The sequence below is a fragment of the Eptesicus fuscus genome, chromosome 6, assembly GCF_027574615.1.
Source record: "Eptesicus fuscus isolate TK198812 chromosome 6, DD_ASM_mEF_20220401, whole genome shotgun sequence".
Taxonomy (NCBI): Eukaryota; Metazoa; Chordata; class Mammalia; order Chiroptera; family Vespertilionidae; genus Eptesicus; species Eptesicus fuscus.
Genome location: NC_072478.1, coordinates 66,465,980 through 66,473,131, shown reverse-complemented (window position 1 = coordinate 66,473,131; position 7,152 = coordinate 66,465,980).

The following is a 7,152-nucleotide window of genomic DNA, read 5'->3' as shown; positions in this document are numbered from 1 at the left end:
AATATATCTACATTCCAACTGCAAATCAAAGGGGAAAACACAGTCACGACAGAGAGGAACAAAAAATATAGCGTACACAAAATTTTTTAAAATTAGCAGTACTGCCACATCTCCCAGTATCCCTGTAAGACCCACAGGCCAGTCCTCAGTCACTGTTCCTGGGCAGTAACTGGCCTCTATGTGCAAGGTTTTCAATCAAATCTCGATCTAAAGGCTGAGGTTTAGGAGTACTGCTTAATCCAGGAGCTGATTCTTTCAAAGATTATGTGCTCTATTTTAAAACAATTTGGCTGGCATGGATCAGTAGTTGAGCATCAACCTATGAACCAGGAAGTCACAGTTCAATTCCTAGTCAGGGCACATGCCTAGGTTACAGGCTTGATCCCCAGTAGGGAGTGTGCAGGAGGCAGCCGATGAATAATTCTCTCTAATCATTAATGTTTCTAACTATCCCTTCCTCTCTGAAATCCATGAAAATATATTTAAAGAACACACACACAAAAAAACAACCCTAACTACTGTTCCCAGTTGAACTGTATATAGAGATATTGTGCTTGGTGTAGGGGGATGAGATGAACAATTATAGCCTTTAGCAAAAGAAGTTAATGCGATAATTAATTTGATTTTATTTAACCTTCTAATAGCATAAGAATACTCTGACACAAGTTCAATTGTACCAGACTCACAAAAAGTTCTGTATCAGATGTTTTATTTCTCTATGTTTTGATGAGCCATGGAGCCCTTGAAACCTAGATGTTGCTATTGGGAACTGAGCTAAGCCAATTTGCTCCTTGTACACTTTTAGGTACTTTTTGGTAGAAAATCATAGTCAGCAAAGGGAGAGGAGAAATAGCTACTCCCCACAACTTCCTGGGTTCTAACTAAAGCAAGTTTCAAACCAGATTGTGCCCCACATAGACATCCACTAAATAAGCAGATACAAGGGTTCCTTCAACGTGTTGTAAGCACTTGATGAAGTCCCAGCTCTGTCCTTTAAGGGGTCCTTGCATGGAAGGTTCATTCAAGCCGGGACTGGCTAGATGATTTGTAGAACCCAGTGCAAGGTAAAAATGTCTTCAAAATTTATAAAAATTTCAAGATGGCAATAGCAAAGCATTAAACCACATGGGGGTCCCTTCCAAGCACAGGTCACATGACTAGCAGCCAGTTATGCACTCAGGTCAGACACAGATTCCAGAGCCAAGAGCCTGTCACTCTACAGCAAGCACCAGGCAACAATAGATTTTCCTAAATCAATGGCTGGACAAATAATTGATTTGAAGTCAAGCTGTAAATCGATTATATAAATGATGTTTTCATTCGGACCAATGGCTCCATTGAGGTAAAAAGTAGTCTATGGATGAAAGAAAAAACAGACAGGGAACTGTGCCTCTTGCTGTACACTGTGACCCAGAGAGCAGATGACTCCACAGAGAGGAATTACTTGTTGCTTCACAAAATAATTCTTGCTTAAATATCCAGAGTCAACACCACAGCTTCCCGTCTTTCTGTTCTAAGATTTTCTGATCCGTAAATTCTCCCAAACTAATTTTGCCTGAGTTGATGCTGCATGAGACCTCCTATTTTGTTTTATTTTTGTTACATTCCACACTGTGCATCTGACTTTGGAATTTTTTTGTTTTGTTTTGTTTTGTTTTTAGGCATCCTAACCTGCTGCTCTCACACCAAATGCCCCACTGTAGGCCAGGAACCCAATGTTTCCACCATGCAGTTTCTCCCTTCACTTAATCAGAAGTCACATGAGGCATAAGTCTTACCAGGATTCAGTATATTCCACATAAACTTTAAAATTGCATTGTAGAAAAAATAATGTAGCTCTATTGTGCACAAGCCAGAATGTCCATTGTGTGATACAATATAATAGTAGTCGGCCTTAGAAATAAAAAGAGCCTGAACAGGATATGTAAGGTGGTATAGCACTTGCAATGGAAATAACTATAATAGATAAGATTTCTTTAATCACATATGAGCATCTATTCCAACACTGCCGGCAATATGGGAGAGCAGCAGGTCATCCACAAAAATCTGCTCAGCAGCCCCCCAATAAGCCAGCTACTTATATAGGGTAGACAAAGATTACATTAGAAGTAGGCAAGGTGGGCTCGGGGGGAGCTGGGATGGGACTCCATCATTTGGGCAACAAGATTGTTAATCTTTCCATATTAGTTAGTTCTTGACTAGGGATGGACTGCATTCCAAGGTTGACTCCCAGGTCCCAGGGGCACACAACTCAGCCAGGTTAGCATGTCCTTTGTCTTAGGTGAGACTACAGGGATTGCTGAGGCTGTGGCATACATATGCACAGAGCAAATATGCATATGCAATAACAGCAAAATACGTAGCCTCAAAATTTATCGTTCCTAATAAAACTGTGTGCTGAAATGCTCCTATCTGCCCACAATATGTCTATGGTAAAAAGCTGGTGACCTAATTTAAAAAAAAGAAAACCTTAATTCCCATTTGACATCTTTCATAGTAGCAATCCCTGTGCTGACAGGTGGCTGGTAATTTCAGAAGTAATTGTGAAGATACTATCTGCAGATGTTTGAGAATGTATTACAAATTCTTGTAAATGGGTGCCATAGGAATATGTGGGCTAACATAACTTTTATTATAAAGAAGCACATTCTCCTGAGGAACATCTGGAAGACCTTGTGTGTGAAAGAGTTCGAGGTGGGTGACAGGAACCGTGCAGAGAACCTTGGCTTCATGATGTCAGCAGGACACTGATTTGGTGCAAGGACTCTAAGTCTTCACCCTACGTCACCTCCCTCTTGGGCTCAACTTCAGGACAAAAGCCAGATGGAAATTCCTCCCTTTTCTTTTTTCAACAAAAGGAACAAACTAGGACAATATATCATGATTATAACTGCTAACAAAAGTCAATGCATGTTACACGGATATATTTTCTTTTCCTACAAGTGTTCTTTAAATGAAATGTTCTGCATGTAGCTGGAATGTAACTGATGGTTATTCAATTTCTCAAATTATGACAGTCTCAGAAAAGGACAAGTGTTGTTTGTCAGCAGCTGCATTTTACTACACAAATTTAAATAATGCCTAATTACAGAAGGAGCTCAAGGCCTTGTTCAAAGGCAGCTTCCTACTAGTTCTAATTCTATTTGGTATTATTTCTTAAATAATGAAATACATCAGCATAAAATAGCCCTGTCATGGTTAAATCTTTCACTGTTAATGATAACATGAGCCACATAAAATGTGTGACCAATGCATCACATGCATACTTTGTCCTCCATTGATCTATGTTTCTTGAACTAGCCCTCATTTACTTTTGTAGAGTATAAGAGATTTGTCTATAAAAATTCCCTGAAGTCTATTAATAGGAATTATGTATCTGAAATAAAATATTTATACATTTATTTGTTGTCTTATAATAATCATGTCCCTGGCTAACAATAGTCTTTACAATTTCAAGTCAAAAATTGCTAACTCAAATAGTTTGGTCACTCATAACTGCCAGCTCTCTTTCAGAGATATTGAGTGTTATAAATTACATTTCTATGAATCTCTGCGAAGCTCTTTTACACACCTTTTGTTATGTAGGTTTCAAAATGATCCAGTGAAATAGGCAGGGTTCATTGCTCTGGTTTTATCGTCCATGAAACTAAAGCACAGGAAAATAAAACAACTTTTTGGATTATATGCCTAATGCACACCCAAACCAGGACACATGAACTGAGATCTGGTTCCTAGCAGGTCACTTTTGACTATTCATGAAGCTTCTTTAACAAACAAACAAAAAATGGTCACGTTTTAAAAGAGTTTGCCTTCAAAATGTCCAGCTCTTTTCACAGTTATTCATATTGGTTTCTGTGTATTAAAGAATTAACCTTACTCAAAGAGAGGTCTGCTTTTGGCCTCTTCAACTGGAAAGTGATGTCCAGGAAGAATGTCTTGTTTACTTGGGGCCTTGGCCACCTGACAGTCTAAGAGTGAGAGCTATGATGGGGGCTTTGGGCCAGGTAGGAACTGCATTACCTCTAGGAAGGATGGAGATTAAAGGTCAGCCACGTGGGAAGTCACCCATGGGGCCCCAGTGAAACTCTGGACCCTAAGGCTCAGTGAGCTTCCTTGATTAGCAATTCTGTGTGTGTTATTGCACCGCATTGCTGGGAAAGTAATGCTGCCCATGATTCCGCAGGAAGACCACCACTGGAACCTCCATGCTTGGAACCCTCCTGCACTCTGTCCCACGTACTTCTTCCCTTGCTGATCTTAATTGGTCTCCTTTGTCTGTAATAAACCACAACTATTGAGTATAACAGTTTTAGGGAAGTTCTGTCAGTCCCAGTAAATCACTGAACCTGAAAGAGGTCCTGGGAACCCCCAAACTTGCAATTGGTGTCAGGACTATGCTCTCTAATCTTGTGGACTATGCTCTCTAACTGGGCATTTTGCTAACTTCTCACTTTATAGGATTGTAATATTTCTTCATAGGATCAATTGGTTAAGCCTTACCTTAAAAATCCATTTAATTCCATCAGGAAAATGTAATTTATTATGAAAACAACTTTGTGAGAATTACCAAGACTTTCATTATACCAATATGGAGAAGAATCACTTAGGTGTAATATATAGTGTTTTCTCTTTCATTAGTTGTCAACTTTCTTTGCTATGATAGAAGAAACAAAATTATAATATAATTTCCAGTGTATAATAGCTCGTTTCTCTCTGTTACAACTAAATTAAGCCAATAAAGCCATCTGTCATTTCTACTTGCAAAGCATTAAATTGATTTTTTCGGAAAAAAAATTTGGCAGCAGAGTAAAAAAAATTAGTAAAAGAACATCCTGTATTAAGCCCCTAAAAACACTGAGGAACTGCTATGTATAACAAATCCAACTTGAAAAGTGCCTGAGTCAGTAATTTACATATTACTTGAGCATCAAAGTCCGGAATCTACATGACACATACTCCCTCCCACATTGATCCACTATCTTCAACATCACTTAAAGCAAATACAAAAGGACCAACCAGGCAAGACTCCTGGACTGAAAAAGGGAGCTCAACATTGGTAGCATGTACACCCCCTTATTGTATACAAACAGGTTCAAGTCAACCTGCTATAATCATAGCAGAGGGTACAAGATTTTACACTCATTAGCACAAACATTTCTCTTTATAGGCCTTTTGCTTTACAGGCTCATGAATCTGTGATAAACAACAGACTTTATGGGGATTTTCCATGGGAAAATATTCATGAATCTTAGTAATGGCTCAGTTATCATTTCATCAACATCATACTGAGTTTCATTGTAAGGTCCTCAAGGTTGGTGACTTCCTATTGGAAATGCAGATGAAGAAACTGGTACCAAAGGCCTTCAGGTCTTCGATTAAAAAATCATTTCTGCCAAATTCTTTCTTACAAGCTTTTTATCTTCTGCTCTCCTCTTTTCCATTTTTTTTTTTTTTTCATGTAGCAAATTCCTGCATCTTGCACAAGACTCGGGTCAGATATTACATCCTCTCTGAAGACTGACAAAACCCTGGCTCCTTCCAGGAGGTCATCACACCACTGTCCTCTAGTACTTAGTGACTTGATTCATCAGCATTTACATCTCTGTATTATACTTATTTATGGTACCTTTTAATTTCTGTATCTGCAGCACTTAGCAAAGCCACACAGTAGGCATTCAGTCAATATTTATGGAATTAATAGATAAATAGATGAAAAAAAGAATACCCCTCTGATTATGGTTATATTTATAATTATACCCAGAAACACTGATAGACATGAACATTGATATGAATTACAAAAATCTTCATGACTCCAAATCAGAAGTAAATATAATTTCAAGTAATTTCTGCTATAGCAGCACCAAATAGCAGTATTAAATTCCTACTTATAATAAGACAAAACTGACCACATAAACAAAGACATTTTACATATTACTTGAGCACATTATTTGTTATACATAGCAGTTCCTCAGTGTTTTTAGGGGCTTAATACATTCCATCCTCAAGTTGTTCAATATCCACCATCATCTGAATAGTACTTATTATAATCTAGATGGCATAACTGATGTAATCACCTGAAAACAATATGGCCAGCATATGAGGAAGAAAAAAGTGGGTAACATATTCAGTGGGAATAGTCATCTCACACAATAGTTCTTACAGAACTCAAGAATTGGATTCTTAGATTATGTGAATATTAAAAACACAGTCCTCTTTCACAGATGCATGGAAGGAAGCATTGAACCATTGGCTTTCACTGAGAAAGGGGACTGGAAAACAAGGAGGCAAACTGCATACAAATATTCACAAAGTGAATTAAGCTTCCCTTATTTTACAGATAAAGAAACTGAAGCACAGAGATACTGAGTGACCTATAAAAGATCACTCTTCTTACGGACTCTGGTTCCGATTAATGAAAGGCAACCTACATAAACTGAAAGGTCCATTTTAACATTTTATCCTGCCATTTCCCATCAGAACCAGCTATTCATAGTAGGTGTTCAGGAAAGGCCTCTCTGGGGAAAAACGGTGACATTAAAATAGAGATGTGAACGACATGAGGAGAGAGTCATGTGGATGCCTGGAAAATACAAGCACAATGTCCCTGAGGCAGTAGTATGATCGGTTGTTCAGGAGACCACGAGGAGGCAAGCCTGAGGACGGTGAGAGAGGAGGAAGTGGCAAATGGCTAATGAGGTCAGGTCTTGTCATCCTGTTGGCCACGGCCAGGAGTCATATTTCCCTTTCTGATGGGAAACCATTGGACAGTCATGTAAATTTAAAAACATAATCCTGGCTGCAATTAGAGAGGGAAAAGTGGAAGCTGTGAAACTCAATAGCAACTGCTGTAATAATGAAGTTTAGAGAGATGGTGACTTGATCAAGGGTCAGTGCTTTTCAACCTTGGCTCCTCTTAAGGAGCTTCTAAAAAATACCAATGCTCAGGCCAAACCCAGAGCAACTGAAAAAAAAAAATACTTATGGATGGGACCAAACATTGGTCATTTTAAATCTCCCCAAAGTAATGTCAATGTGCAGCCAAGGTTGAGAACTACTGTCCAAGGTAGTACCATGAAAGTGATAAAACTGATTGGACTCTAACTACATTTAATATTAGAAGCATATTTTTGAGATGAGGATACAGACCTATAA